This window comes from Humulus lupulus, chromosome 2, assembly GCF_963169125.1.
Source record: "Humulus lupulus chromosome 2, drHumLupu1.1, whole genome shotgun sequence".
Taxonomy (NCBI): Eukaryota; Viridiplantae; Streptophyta; class Magnoliopsida; order Rosales; family Cannabaceae; genus Humulus; species Humulus lupulus.
Genome location: NC_084794.1, coordinates 88,458,168 through 88,474,016, shown reverse-complemented (window position 1 = coordinate 88,474,016; position 15,849 = coordinate 88,458,168). Strand labels below are relative to the sequence as shown.

General features: G+C 41.5%; 1 non-coding gene across 1 annotated transcript; it reads left to right on the top strand.

Annotated features, from left to right (window-relative positions):
• Window positions 1-456: 456 nt before the first annotated feature.
• LOC133820612 (small nucleolar RNA R71) lies at window positions 457-562 on the top strand. The gene has a single exon (XR_009887018.1). It is a non-coding gene; the product is annotated as a small nucleolar RNA R71 (small nucleolar RNA).
• The last annotated feature ends 15,287 nt before the right edge of the window (window positions 563-15,849 follow it).

Genomic DNA, 15,849 nt, shown 5'->3' with positions numbered 1-15,849 from the left:
TACGAGAGAATGACTTGTTATATGCCCCCAAGGCATTGCATTACTCCTCATAAACCCCCCTCATTTCATTAAAATCTAAGCAGTCCTTTGCTAAATGCTCCATCCCTCCACAAACAAAGCAAGGTTCTTGTGGTTCCGCTTGAGCAATCATGTGCGATTTTTTTGGCCATTTTTCATCATTAAGACCTCAAACTATTTTTTTCAAAGCTTCGAGTTGGGCCTTAACACTATCCTCTTCTCGAAGTTGATAGATCCCAAATGGTTTATGTTGGTTGGTGCTACCAGTAGCACTTGGACCAGTCCAGGTGTGAGATTTTTTTGCAGTTTCTTCGAGATATTCAAGAGCATTGTCTGGCTCTTTTTTGAGGAATTCACCATTGCATAGCATCTCTACAAACTGGCACTCACGACTCGTGAGGCCTTCATAGAAGTAATTGAACAAATGCCAGTTCTCATAGTCATGGTGCGGGCACTGATTCAACAGATCCTTGAATCTTTTCCAAACTTGATAGAATGTTTCATTATCCTTTTGGGAAAATGTGGAAATCTATCATTTTAGATTGTTGTTCTTATGGCTAGGGAAGTGTTTCAGAAAGAAATATTTGGTCATTTCCTCCCATGTTCCAATAAACCTAGGTCTCAAAGAGTATAACCAACTTTTGGCTTTGTCCTTCAAGGAGAAAGTGAAGAACTTTAGTCACACAGAATCGACATTTTCGACTCGGTTATAGAACGTGGCTACTACCTCCTCGAATTCTCTAATATGCACGTATGAGCTTTCATTTTCCATTTCATGAAATGTGGGCAAGAGTTGAATCATGCCAGGTTTAAAGTCTAATGCAGGAATATTAGGAGGGAAGATAATGCATGAAGGCGTGGAAGTGCGAGTAGGATGGAGGTAGTCATTGAGAGTTCTTGGTTGGATGTCATCATTACGAGCCATTGCGAATGGATTATTATCAACTAAAGTTTGTGGAGAAACAAGAATGGTGGAAGGAGTTTCGGAAGGAGTGGTGGATGAATTGGAAGAAGTTTCACTACAAGTTTCGTGATGATTCATCCACTCTCGGAAATCAAAATTAAATTTATTTTATGTTTTTATTTATTTATTTATTTATTTTTATGTTTTTATTTTTTTTTGTTAAACTTGTTCCCAGGTAGGCTTGGAGGTTTTGGGGTGATATACAACGCCTTACTAAAACTCCCTGAGGTTACTGAGTAAGTATGACGGATCACAAGTTAAAATTTTTCGACCAAACAACATTTAAGCAGAGTGAAATTGCTAATTTTTACAGAACAAGCTTGGTTTTCTTATAGCAATAAGTTCAAAAATGTAATAGTGCAAAAGTATATGCTTGAAATGTTCCTAGGCCAATTGAGAAGGTTGCCAAGGTACCGCTTTAGACCCACACTTGCCTAGACAGAACTTCCTGAGATTCCCAGGTAAATGTGGGGGGTAATGCTATCACATACCTTATTTAACAACCAATATTTCTAGATAGAACAATATCGGTTTCTACCATTTGTAATATTACACAATTATTCTCAATACTAATCATTTTATTATTGAAATTTTATGAACAATTTTATGCAATTTTTTAAGGAAAGAACTAAATTCTAAGGAAGACTAAGACTAAAAGAATGAAAGGTCTAGACTAAGAAACCTAAAGCAACAAAATAGTCAACACAAAAATAAAGAAAAGAGAAATGAAGTTTTACATAAAATAACAAGCTTAATCTATTTTTTTTTTACAAATATTTATTAAACTAAAAAAAATAAAATAAAAATAGAAAAGAAATTAAGAAAGAGAAATAAAATTAGAATTAACTAAAAAGAAACAAAATTATATATATATATTTATATAATTATCACTTTTTATGTAACAAAAAAAGAAAAGAAAAGAAAAGAAAAGAGAAGAAAAATAAATATATATTTTTTGTTTTTTTTTACGTTTTTCTCTTTTTTTTTTTGGGTTTGTTTTTTATATATATATATGTATATTTATATATATATATATATTTTTTGTTTTTTTAATAACATTCATATTAACTAAAAATTAATAAATAAAAAGAATCAACACACAAATATAAGAACACTATACTAACATAATATTCGTACCAACAAAAATACAAATAAAGTTACTAATATTTTGGTAAAAATTTCACGAATTTTTTTGAAAACTACCTCCCCGGGAACGGTGCCAAAATTTTTTAACGCCCAAAATGTGACAACCACTAAGCGGTAGTTGTAGTAAAAATCGAGCGGTCGATCCACAAGGAGATAACCTAAAACCAAAAGATTAGTAGAAAACTAACACAAAAAGTTAGTAACATGAAATAATAGAAATGGAAATGAAAATAGATTTGAGATTTTTTTGTTGTCTTTTTTGGAGAAATGATGAAATGTGATAAATCAAGTGAAATAAAAATTAAGATGTAATCAAGAGTTGAAAAGTAGAAAGGTTTCAAGAATCATCCATATGCTTGTTTAGTTATTTACTTGATTTACAAAACTACACACGTAAATAGTTCATATCCCAACATTTACTTGGAAAATCTATCATTAAAGTTCATATTCTTTTCTAACAAGAGTCTATTTGAGTTATAAAGTTCTTTACTTTAGAAGCACAATGTTAATCTTATGAAAAATCTAAAAATGATAAAATACCCAAGGACAATAATGCAATAGAAGATTAGACATAAAATTATGTATCAATATTACTTTTACTAATTAAAATCACATAGAAAGAGCATGACTAATCCTATATACTATTAACACAAGTAAATAAAGATAACAAAATAAAGATGAGGATGAAAGAACATAAACAACTCAAATGCATTATATTAAGAACATAGTAAATCAAAGTAGCAAAATAACATCACTAGCACATGGAATTATCCCTAACCTTCCTAAAAAGATTAGACCATTATACTCATGATTCTCACAAAATTCTATGAAGAAAGTATGAGAAGAAAGTGAGTAGAAATTTTACTATAGTTTCTTTACTCTAAAAATTACATACAAAATGTGAAAGAAGAGTCCCTATTTATAGAAAAAGAAATTAAACTACAAATGAGGTTTACAAAATAAATTTGAAACAGTAATAATAAAATATGATTTTGAAAAATCAAATCTTATTATTAATATTAACCAAACTATTTTAGTAAATGGTCAAAATGCCCATTTCCCTTAAAACAACACAAAATGTGAGCTTTAAAGCTCAAAATAGAAGGTCCAAGGCCCAAAGAGCATACAAAATGGGCTGGTGGCAGCTGGTGGTGTTGACCCAGCCGCAACCAACAAGAGGAAGACACATGGCAAGGCTGGGCAAGGAGAAAAGAAGGATGCGTTCACAGGTCTGGGGCGCGGGTCGCTAGGGCTCCATTGGCTGGCTGGGATGCGTGGCAGGTGAGGGGCGCTCCACTTGGTGCTGGGGAAAGAGGAGAAGCTGGCAGGCCTGAGGTCTTTTGGGTCGAATTCTGGGCCAATTATCTTAAAAGATGCCACAATTTCAACGTTTTTTTTTTTTTTTTCCAGTTTTACTTATTTCTTTCTCTTTCTTTTTGTTAGTGTCCAAATGTAAATTAAACACAAATTAAATTAAAATTAATATCTTCAATTATAAAATATATTATAATGAATTCATGAAAATATTGATTAAAACTTAATTTATTTTACACTTTAAAACTAATAAATTGACATTTTGAGCACTAGTAAGGTGATATTGGGTGTGTTTGACATTTTGCACACATTTTCTTGTTTTGAATAGAGAATATATGCTTTAATCATTGTCTTTTTTTGTACTTTAACATCATATTTGACTCATTTAACTTCTCATATTTTTATGTAAGAATTTTTCCATTTAACTTAAAAACTGCTTAATAGACATACAATAAATATAGGGAAATTTCACTTTTTATCTCTAATAATACCTAATATTACCAAAAAATCCCAACATTAATAATTTTTTCAAATTAATGCTAAGCTTTTCCCTCCTACCGAAAATACCCTTCCCATTCAATCTCAGCCTTCTCTCTCTCAGTCTCGGTTTCTCTCTCTTTCAGTCTCACAAAAATCCCCCAAAAACCATCGAACCCCCACCTCTGTCGAGCCGTCGAGCCGCCATCTCCGTCGAGCCGTCGAGCCCGCATCTCCGTCGAGCTCCCACCTTCTCCGTCGAGCCCCCACCTTCTCCCATTTCTCCGGCGATCTCGAGCCCACTGCAAACTCCCATTTTTCTGTCAAACCCGAGACCCACGGAGCATATTTCCTTCAAAGTTTAAAAAACTAAGGTAAAATCTTGAACCCAAGTCCATATTTGCTTTATATCGTTGTTGAATCTGTGATTTGTGGAATGGGTTGTCCGATTTTGTGGGAAATTTTTTCTGGGTTTGAACCAGTGGCTCGATAGGTTCGATTATAGTTCGATAGTAGGCTCGATAAGGTAGTTTGAACAGTTCGATGATGGATCGATTATGGCTCGATATGAGCTCGACATGAGCTCGATAGGAGCTCGATAAGAGCTCGGTAGGATATGTTGTATTATATTACAAGGGCTCGATAGGTTCGATAATGGTTCGATATGAGACTAGACTGTAGCTCGATGGTTATTTATCTAGACAGACAGATTTTTCATAGCTCGATAGGTTCGATAATGGTTCGATATGAGACTAGACTGTAGCTCGATGGTTATTTATCTAGACAGACAGATTTTTCTTAGCTCGATAGGCTCGATTCTGGCTCGATAGGCTCGATGCTGGCTCGATAGGCTCGATAAATTTAGGTTGTTGATATTTCTCGATGGAACTCGATAGTTTTTCGATAGTGCTCGATAGGGTATGTTTCAGCTCGATGATAGCTCGATAGAGATCGATAGAGCTCGATGACAACTTATTTCAGTGTTTTTTTGAAATCTTTTTATTCTGTTTTCTTACAAATTTTTTTTCATGTGTTGTTACAGATGCCTAAGTTGCTTGTTCCGTTCAGTGATCACTTTCCTGGTCGAGTGACATATCGGGGTAGTAGTACTTTAAATCACATCAAGACCAGGTTTTTGGAGCTCGGGCTGCTTGAAAGGGCTAAGGAATCCCCTTTTAAGCAATTCTTTTTGGCTTCGGAGTTTAATTTCTCCGGAGTCTTGGTGCATCAACTGTTGCTGAGGAAAATCGCCAGCAACAACGAAGATGAGGTGCATTTTTTCTTGGGGTCGAAGTCTTGTAGATTCGGCATGGGAGAGTTTGCCCTGGTGACGGGGTTGGATTTCAGTGCCTTCCCGTCACCAGAAGAGTTGGAAGGGCGTAATCTCAGCGATCGGTTGATAAAGGAGTATTTCAACGATGCTGAGAAAGTAAAGCTGTCACAGGTGGACCATGCTTTCAAGACTTGTACGGTTGTGGAAGATGTGTACAAGCTTGGTCTATGTCTGTTTGTTGAGGGGGTTCTGAATGCCATTGAGGGAAAACTGCACATTTGGCGAGATATTCTAAAAATTGTTGAGAATGTAGAGTACTTCTTCAGCTATCCATGGGGGAAGTACTCTTATAGGAGGCTATTGCATTCTTGTAAGAAGGACATGGTGAAGCAAAAGGCCAACTATGATGCCAAGAAGGATGCCAAGGTGCAGCAAGAGTCCAAATACAGTATGTATGGTTATGCCCCCGCCTTACAGTACTGGGCATATGAGGCTATCCAACAGCTTGCGGTGGAGCTTGTTGTGAGCTCGGGAAACATGTTCCCGAGGATGCTTAGCTGGTCGCATCGGAAGAACAAGGATTTCACCAAGTCCGTCATCGCACCGATATTATTGAAGAAGAATGTAAGTTATGTTGTTTTTTTTTTTATCTATATGCTTATATTTAATCATTATTTGAGTTAACCAAATGTTTTATGTTGTTTGCAGTTAATTGTTCTTCCGATGTTGAAGCCTCGGCCAGCAGAAAAAGACTATTACTTGTCTTTGACTGAGGGAGATCTTCCCCTTTATCCTGGGCTTGGCCAGGATCCCTCGGAGACTGATGAGGAGGAGGATGCGACTTTTGAGAAAATGGCAGAGAAAGTTTCTCAGGCTGCCGAGGCAGCCAAGATATTTGTTGATGCTGCCCCGGGGGAGGAGGTTGCAGGTCCCACCCCTCCTATTCCCCCAGCCTCAGCCCCAGCCTCAACCTGTGCCCCAACATCAGCCCCAGCCTCAGCCCCAGCATCAACCTGTGCCCCAACATCAGCCCCAGCCTCAGTGTCAGCCCCAACACCAACCCCACCACCAGCCTCAGCCTCAGCCCCTGAGCTAGCCGACTTGATTGAGCGGTTGGACAGAGTCGAGGGTCGACAGGAGACCCTCTTGAAGAACCAGTCAGTGATCTTGGACGTACTCAGTCAGATCCTGACATTTGTTAAGGAGAAACCGAGGGGGTCCAATGAAGATTTAGAGTCAGAGTCATTGGATCTTCTGCTAGACTATGTTGATGATCCAACGACGCCCCCTACCATCATTGTGACACCAGATGCTGAGACTCCGGGAGTCGTTATTGTCAACCCTGAGGATGTTGCTGGGGTTCAGTTTCAGAGGGCTAGACGCCAAAGACGCAAGCCAGATTGGTTTGAGGACTATACGGATCCCACGAGGAAAAGACCTCGCACTGCTACAGCTGCACCAGCAGACGAGGCTACACAAGAGGCTACACATGTGCTGGACCCTCTCAAGAAGCCAGATCCCAAACATTATAGGGCAATGTGCAAGTGGCTTCTTGGAGACATGCCCAACAAGACCCCGCGGGATGTAAAGACTGGGAGTCACGGTCCAGCATGGTTTCTGACGTTGAAGACACCCCAGTCGTGGCTCAATGATGGGGTAAGCAATTTATACCTAATTATGGACTGTTTTCAATTTTACATGTTTTATTTTTACTGACTCGATGTGAGCTCGATAGGAGTTCGATAGTAGTTCGACATGGATGTTAAAATAGGGGTTGTTCTTTACTATTTCAGAGTGGCTCGATGTGAGCTCGATATTAGTTCGATAGGGATGTTAAAAGCTCGATGTGAGTTCGATATGAGTTCGATAGTGAAAATTCCCTTAACAAAGTGGCTCGATGTGAGCTCGATGGAGCTCGATAGGGAGTTCGATAGGGATGTTAAAATAGGTTGTCTTTACTATTTCATGATGGCTCGATGTGAGCTCGATAGGTAGTTCGATAGGGATGTTAAAGTAGGTTATTTTTACTGTTTCATACTGGCTCGATGTGAGCTCGATAGGAGTTCGATAGTAGTTCGACATGGATGTTAAAATAGGGGTTGTTCTTTACTGTTTCAGAGTGGCTCGATGTGAGCTCGATGGAGCTCGATAGGTAGTTCGATAGGTGTTGACTGCGTTTTTAGCCAACGACGTGAGAACGTCAAATACGACGAACCTTCAAGAGAATGTAAACGACAACAGACGGTATAAACAAGAAAAGTAAATAACACAGAATTTTTATAGTGGTTCAGCCCCGATTGTCGGTAATAGCCTAATCCACTTAGAGTTGTGATTTATAAATCTATACTCAAGATCAGATGGACTATGCCAACTGAGTTTCTTCAGTATAAATTGTGAAAATACAAGAATTCTCTCTAATTTCAGCACTTTCTCTCTCTAGAATAGACAGACCAAATTTTATCTCTCTAGAAAGAATAAGCAGAAGGGACCCTCTCTCATCTCATAAGCTCTTTATTTATCGAGATGGGATCCTCAACTGATATCCCCTTATAATAGGGATATTTTACTATATTTATTATATTTATATTACAAATAAACATTCAACATTCAAAATGTAACAAACTCCCCATTTGTGGGAAGAATGAGAGATTCCCGCGCATGTTGTTGAAGTTGTATCTGACTTAGTCTCCTCTAGCTAGTTGGTCCACCTCCTACTCGCTACCCATGCAAGTGCTGGTTAAACATGCATGGTGGTAGGATATGCATGGTGGTAGGACATGCTTTGGGTGGGTTGAACGTGCATGGTTCTCCTCGAACATGTACTCTCCTCTAGCATGCCATGTCCCTCCTTGAACCAATCTCCTTGGCTTCTCCTCGGACCAAGGTGGTCCGAGGCAACTTCCTTGGCACCTCACCTTGAACAACATTGAGGGAACCTCACCTTGGACAATATTGAGGGAACCTCACCTTGGACAATATTGAGGGAACCTCACCTTGGACAACATTGAGGCAACCTCACCTTGGACAACATTGAGGCAACCTTCTTTAGCATCTCCCAAACATGTCCGATCGAACATTGTATAGACTTTCCTTATGAAAGTCTAAGTCTCCATTCTCTTGCATGAGACTCCTCCTCCTTAGCTATTTACCTTGGACACGTTCGAGCCAACACTTAGAAAACCTTGGGAGGCTTGCCTCCTACACACCCTTGGGGTCTCCTAGGACCACACCCTCCTTGGGGTCTCCTAGGACCACCCTCTTAGCCCTCCTAGGAGGCACTCTCCTAGATGCATTCTCCTTAGCCTCCTAGGATGCATTCTCCAATTTTTGGGTATAACATTTGCCCCCCAAGTTTATTATACGATTCCCCTCGTATGATAAACTTTTCTTCTAGCAAAATGCTCTTGAGGTCATCCAAAAGCTCCTATCCGGATGATAACTTTCACATAAACTCCCATGACAAAACTTGTCTTGAACTTGCCTTGTGATTTCTTCAAACTCTATTTTCTTGACGTAATGAAAACATAAGCTCCCTTTGAATATGTTGCAAAATCATCATGGTATAGAGATAGGTCGTTGAATATCCTCGATTTGGTTGCGCTAGGGTCCGATCGGGCATATTTTTGCAATCTCCTCGGACCAAGGTGGTCCGAGCCACACATCTTGGAAGTTCACCTCGGACATGTCCGAGCCAAACGCACTAGGCTCCTCCAACTATGTCCGATCGGAGCTTTCATGATATGGTCCGATCGGAGCTTCCATGGCCTTTCCTCGATCTAAAATCTAAGCCAATGACTTGGCTTCTCTTCGGACACGGTCCGATCGAAGCTTGTCCAATCTCTTGGTATCTTCAACCATGCCCGATCGGAAGAACACTCTTCTTGGCATCTCAGATCATGTCCGATCGAACATTGCATACCCTTGGCCAAAAACTAAGTTCATCTTTTGGGTATGCATGGGACTTCTCCTTGGACTTGGTCCGAGCCAACCATCTTGGAACGGATGCACGGTCTCCTCGGACTGAGCTTTCATGACATTGTCCGATCGGACACATGCATTAGGCTCCTTGGATATGCTCGGCCTGCACCATGCAAAACATGGTCTCCTTGGATGTGATCCGATCGAATGCAGGCACTCTCCTTGGGTATGGGTCCAGGGCAATCACTTTGGCTCTCTTCAGACATGTCCCAGCTACATATTTTTGGAAGTTCAAACTAAGGTCCGATCGGACACCTCTTGGCTCCTCCAATCATGTCCGATCGGATGCATATACTCTTAGACACAAGGCAGGCAGGCATGCACTCTTGAGTTTATCTTTTGGGCATGCATGGGACCTCTCCTTGGACTTGGTCCGAGCCAATCTTTTTGGAAGCTCACCAAGCTAAGGTCCGATCGGACCCTTGGCACACATGCATGGCCTTCTCCTCGAACATAATCCGATCGAAGCTTTCATGACCTTTCCTTGAACCAAGGTCCAAGCCAATGACTTGGCTTCTCCTCGGACATGGCCCGAGCCAAACATTTGGCTCCTCCATCAAGGTCCGATCGGGTACCTTGTCTCCTCTTGGTCGAATGTAGCACCTTAGGCACACTTCTTGTCCGATCGGACACTTCTTTTCTTATGGTGCCAAAGACCTAGGTCCGACTGGATACTTCTTGTTTCCTCTTGGTCGGATGTAGCACCTTAGGCACCAATATTTCTAGCCTAGATCCTTGGACGTAGGTGAGATGCTCCTTGGATCAACATGCATCCGATCGGCCATCTCAAAGTATGCTTGGACACCCAATTTTTCAAACACTTTAAGCACCTGTATTGATCGTGAGCATGGACAAACAGGCATAAGCCGTGTTAACATGAATGCAATGCAATGCAATGCATGGAACAGTAGCCAGCCTTCCAAGCATTCCTTCTCCGATCGGACATAGGCAGCATCACCATTTGGACGCTTCTCCTTGGAACTAAACACATCACCTCAGACGAATGCCCCCCACTCCGATCGGATATAATGTAGCTTCCAACCACTCAAGCGTGTTTCTCCTCCTCAGATGCAGTACCTTAGGCACCAATATTTCTGGGCCTAGATCCTTGGACGTAGGCGAGATGCTCCTTGGATCAACATGCATCCGATCGGCCACCTCAAGGTATGCTTGGACACCACATTTTTATGCATTCGCTTGGGCACTCTTAGGTACTTTTAGGAAAAACCATCAAAGCACCTTGTTCGACCCTCCCAAATTTATTTTGAGAGATTGATTTCTCTCAATCAATCTTAGTGAAAACTTGACTTCTCCTCCCAAGGACAAATTTTCACCATGTAGCATCTATTTTGCATGCATTTGTTTGATTCACTCCAGGGAATATTGATCGATGATACATGCTTAGCCGACCAGGGAAGTTGTATCTGCTCTCCTGAGCAAGAAAACTTTGCACCTGGTGAGCTAAACTTGTAGCTGTTGGCACTTATACTTTACTTCTCTCTATTAGCTTAAAACATTCTAAGTCTCCTACAGCAGTTGCTCTATTGGCTTCTCTCATGAACCTCTGTATATAGCTCTTTAGAGACTCATCTTTTCTTTGTTTGATATCTGCCAAGTCGTTGGCATAAACTGGTGGAGTCCGGGCAGTGCTAAATTGTCTACAAAACTCCTTCCTGAATGACTCCCAAGAGGTAATGGAGTTTGGTTTAAACCTCCAATACCACTCTTGGGCAGTGTCCGTCAAGGTGGTGGGGAAGACTCTACACCGATAGTCATCACTCACCCCGAGTAGTTCCATCTGGTCCTCAAACTTCCCAACATGTCTTATCGGGTCTGCCTTTTCGGTATAAATTGGCAGTACCGGTGCTTTGTACTTTGCTGGTGGTTGGGCTGCTCTTATTCGAGCAGAGAACGGGCTGCCACTCCGGTAGTCTATCGGATCTATCTCGGAAGGTCGCTTTGACAAACCTTGCACTGCAGCTGCTAGCATGTCAAGCTGGGCTTGGATAGTTGGTGCAACTGATGAGGTTCCAAGGTTTTGACCGCCTGGTCGGGCATTACCATCTGGCACGCCACCGTCAAGTATTTCTACTTGACTGGTAGGACGGTCCAGATTTTTCCCTTCGACCGGGACGGTCCTCCTCTTTTTGGTGATAACGTCCCTCAGATCCTTCTGAGAAGCATGCTCTCCTACCCGATCAAACACCGTACTCTTCGATTTCCCAGTGGGCTTACTACGTGGGACTTCATCTCTCCTGCTACGCCGCTGGTCGGGGTGCAATGGAGGCTTCTTGGCACGCTCTGGGCAGTGTTCTCCTCCTTGTGGGTTGTGGCCCTCCTTTTCCTTGGATTGGCTGGTTGGATGACTATCAGCCTCATCCCCACCATGCCCATCTTTGAACTGAGAGGTCCTCTTCTCTCTAGGAGCTTTATTTTGCTCCTGCCCAGGTGGAGTCTTTTTACTGCCCGATCGGTGACTTCTGGAGGGGGTTCTAGAGTGCTCCCTTTGGGTTGAGGTAGTGTGCGATCGAACTCCATCTTCCTCACTAGGTGGGTTATTACCACCCCTCCTTGGTCTATCATTACTCCTACCACCAGCTTCTGTGGTCCTTGCTCCTGGAGTGGTTGCCCCTCGTGCTGTAGCTTGGGCATTGGCCTGGGCCAACTTGGTAGCAGCCTCCAAAGCAAGCGCTGCTTCACGATGTTTCTGGTTGACCTCCTCCTGTTGTTGTCTGAGCTCCTCACTTCTGGCCTCCATATCGCGTTTTTGCTGCTCTAAGGCAGCTCTCTGCCTGGCCATCTCTTCAGCAAACGCCTCTTGCCTAGCGTGGAATCGTGCCATCTCCTCCTGGAAGGCCCCCATGGTCTCTTGGAGCTCTTCAACTCCTGGAGTCACATCCTCAAGCATGACCCTAGGTTCATTCTCATGATATTGTGGGCAAGGACCTTCAGATCTAGCAGGTTCTTTAGAGGAGTTCGTCCTCTTGGAAGCAGCAGTGGTGTTCTTAGGCGCCATCTTGCTTCAGGGACCGTCTGTTCTTCTCTTCAGGCTCTCAATGAAAGCACCAAAATGTTGACTGCGTTTTTAGCCAATGACGTGAGAACGTCAAATACGACGAACCTTCAAGAGAATGTAAACGACAACAGACGGTATAAACAAGGAAAGTAAATAACACAGAATTTTTATAGTGGTTCAGCCCCGATTGTCGGTAATAGCCTAATCCACTTAGAGTTGTGATTTATAAATCTATACTCAAGATCAGATGGACTATGCCAACTGAGTTTCTTCAGTATAAATTGTGAAAATACAAGAATTCTCTCTAATTTCAGCACTTTCTCTCTCTAGAATAGACAGACCAAATTTTATCTCTCTAGAAAGAATAAGCAGAAGGGACCCTCTCTCATCTCATAAGCTCTTTATTTATCGAGATGGGATCCTCAACTGATATCCCCTTATAATAGGGATATTTTACTATATTTATTATATTTATATTACAAATAAACATTCAACATTCAAAATGTAACAAACTCCCCATTTGTGGGAAGAATGAGAGATTCCCGCGCATGTTGTTGAAGTTGTATCTGACTTAGTCTCCTCTAGCTAGTTGGTCCACCTCCTACTCGCTACCCATGCAAGTGCTGGTTAAACATGCATGGTGGTAGGATATGCATGGTGGTAGGACATGCTTTGGGTGGGTTGAACGTGCATGGTTCTCCTCGAACATGTACTCTCCTCTAGCATGCCATGTCCCTCCTTGAACCAATCTCCTTGGCTTCTCCTCGGACCAAGGTGGTCCGAGGCAACTTCCTTGGCACCTCACCTTGAACAACATTGAGGGAACCTCACCTTGGACAATATTGAGGGAACCTCACCTTGGACAATATTGAGGGAACCTCACCTTGGACAACATTGAGGCAACCTCACCTTGGACAACATTGAGGCAACCTTCTTTAGCATCTCCCAAACATGTCCGATCGAACATTGTATAGACTTTCCTTATGAAAGTCTAAGTCTCCATTCTCTTGCATGAGACTCCTCCTCCTTAGCTATTTACCTTGGACACGTTCGAGCCAACACTTAGAAAACCTTGGGAGGCTTGCCTCCTACACACCCTTGGGGTCTCCTAGGACCACACCCTCCTTGGGGTCTCCTAGGACCACCCTCTTAGCCCTCCTAGGAGGCACTCTCCTAGATGCATTCTCCTTAGCCTCCTAGGATGCATTCTCCAATTTTTGGGTATAACAATAGGGATGTTAAAATAGATTATTTTTTTTTTACTGTTTTAGAGTGGCTCGATGTGAGCTCGATATTAGTTCGATAGTAGTTCGATAGGGATGTTAAAAGCTCGATGTGAGTTCGATATGAGTTCGATAGTGAAAATTCCCTTAACAAAGTGGCTCGATGTGAGCTCGATGGAGCTCGATATGGAGTTCGATAGGGATGTTAAAATAGGTTGTCTTTACTATTTCATGATGGCTCGATAGGTAGTTCGATAGGGATGTTAAAGTAGGTTATTTTTACTATTTCAGACTGGCTCGATGTGAGCTCGATAGTAGTTCGATGGTAGTTCGATAGGGATGTTAAAGTAGTTTGTTTTTTTACTGTTTCATACTGGCTCGATATGAGCTCGATATGAGTTCGATGTGAGCTCGATGGAGCTCGACATCAGCATTTTATGATGGTTTTTGCTAATTTTTTTATCGTACTCTCTTTTGCAGCATATTGATGCGGCAGAACACATGCTTCGTATGCGTCGCAAGTATTTTCCCAATATATATCGACAGAATGCAGTTGTGATGAATAGTTATTTCTCACAAGTGATACCTGCCCGATATGATCAGTTCAAGAAAACAGCCGACAAAACAAAGTATTATTGGGATGCTGACATTATGTCCATGTTGACCGGCATCGAGCAGCAGTTTCTGGCATCTTGGGGAGGAGTTGAGGATGTATATTGGTGCCAGAACTATGGACAACAACATTGGTTTGCCATTGAGGCTTCCATTTCTAGTTGGACTCTGACTGTTTACGATTCAGACAACTCGGTGATTAGTGACGCAAAGCTTGAGGATATTATGAGTCCATGGTGCTTTATGCTACCTTCTCTGTTAATGCAGAGTAAACTGTTTACTGATAGCTTGATGTTGAAGATTCCATCAGCAGGAAATAGGCCGCATCAGTTCACATTGCGTCGCAAACAGAAACACGAGCTCCCTCAGTCAAAGAGAAGGTAACAAACATCATCTTCATACTAATTTTGTTTCTAACTAAATTTATAGTAATGTGCACTTAATATATATATATATTTTTACAGTGGGGATTGTGGTGTGTATGCTATCAAGTATATTGAGCATCTAATGGTCGGTCTTCCATTGGAAGCTATCTGCGATGAAAATATGGAGGTGTTCAGGAACAAGTGGACCACAGACTTGTGGTATCAAAATTTGTTACCTTGATGATTGTATATATACAGGGTCTTTACATGTACAGTTTGTTGTTCACATTTTTTTATAATTTTCATGGGCTGTTATCGAGCTAATATCAAGCTATATCGAACTGTTATTGAATTATCAAAATTTGTTACCTTCATAAAAAGAGTTTATTAATACAACAAGTTCAAATGGGAAAAAGGAGTTTAAAGCCTAGCTTTGCCATAAACATAACTTTTCAGAAAAATCAAATAAAAAGAGTTTATTAATACAACAAGTTCAAATGGGAAAAAAAAGTTTAAAGCCTAGCTTTGCATGTAGCCCTGTTGTGGCCAAGACCACCACACATGCTACACTTGCGATGACTGGGAATGATTTCTCCATTCGATGGAGTGCGGTTTGTCTTCCTTCTTCCCACCTTATTCTTCTTCGGTCGACCAACTGGTTGTTTTTCAACGGGAACCCCAACTTGCATTTTCTCTATGTTCTCGGGAACTTCCCAATCATCCTCATTGCCAGTTGGGTAAATTGTTTCTTTGTAAGACTCCCTCCACATCTCAGTAGTGTAATATGGTGAACACAGTGAGTAAATGTTGACATTGCGCAACATGGCCGCAGCCACACCATGAACACAAGGGTAACCCATTATTTGAAACTGACCACAAGAGCATGATTTGGTCATCAAATTCACCTCACCATCACCTTCTGGGTCTACCACATGAAATTCAAATTGTCCAAGAGGATGGACTTTCAAGTACCTTGCATCATCCGCAATGCCTGAGACATCTTTCTCATATGTTGTTGCTAATTTCGATGTGCACTTCTCTACCTCCTCACGACGCACGGCAAACCATGACTGAATTGTGAAACGAATGAATTCCACAAAAGTAGTGACTGGGAAGGTTCTTGCGTCTCTGGTTTTGTTGTTGAAACTTTCAGCGTAGTTGCTTGTCATTACATTGTATCGATTCCCAGGAAAGTATACACGAGTCCACTTATCGAAGCCAATACCCTCGAGATATTGAGCTATGGCAGGATCCATTTGCTTTATATTATTGAAGAACCTGTGAAATTTTGACTTCCGAAATGCATATGCCGCATTATACATCTCCTTGTGACAGTGATCGGTCTTGAACTTAGTGATTACATTCATACTTAAGTGATGGTAGCATGCGCCGTGGTAGGCATCAGGGAAGACCAACTCAAGAGCATGAATAATGCTAGCATGCATGTCTGAAACAAAAGACAG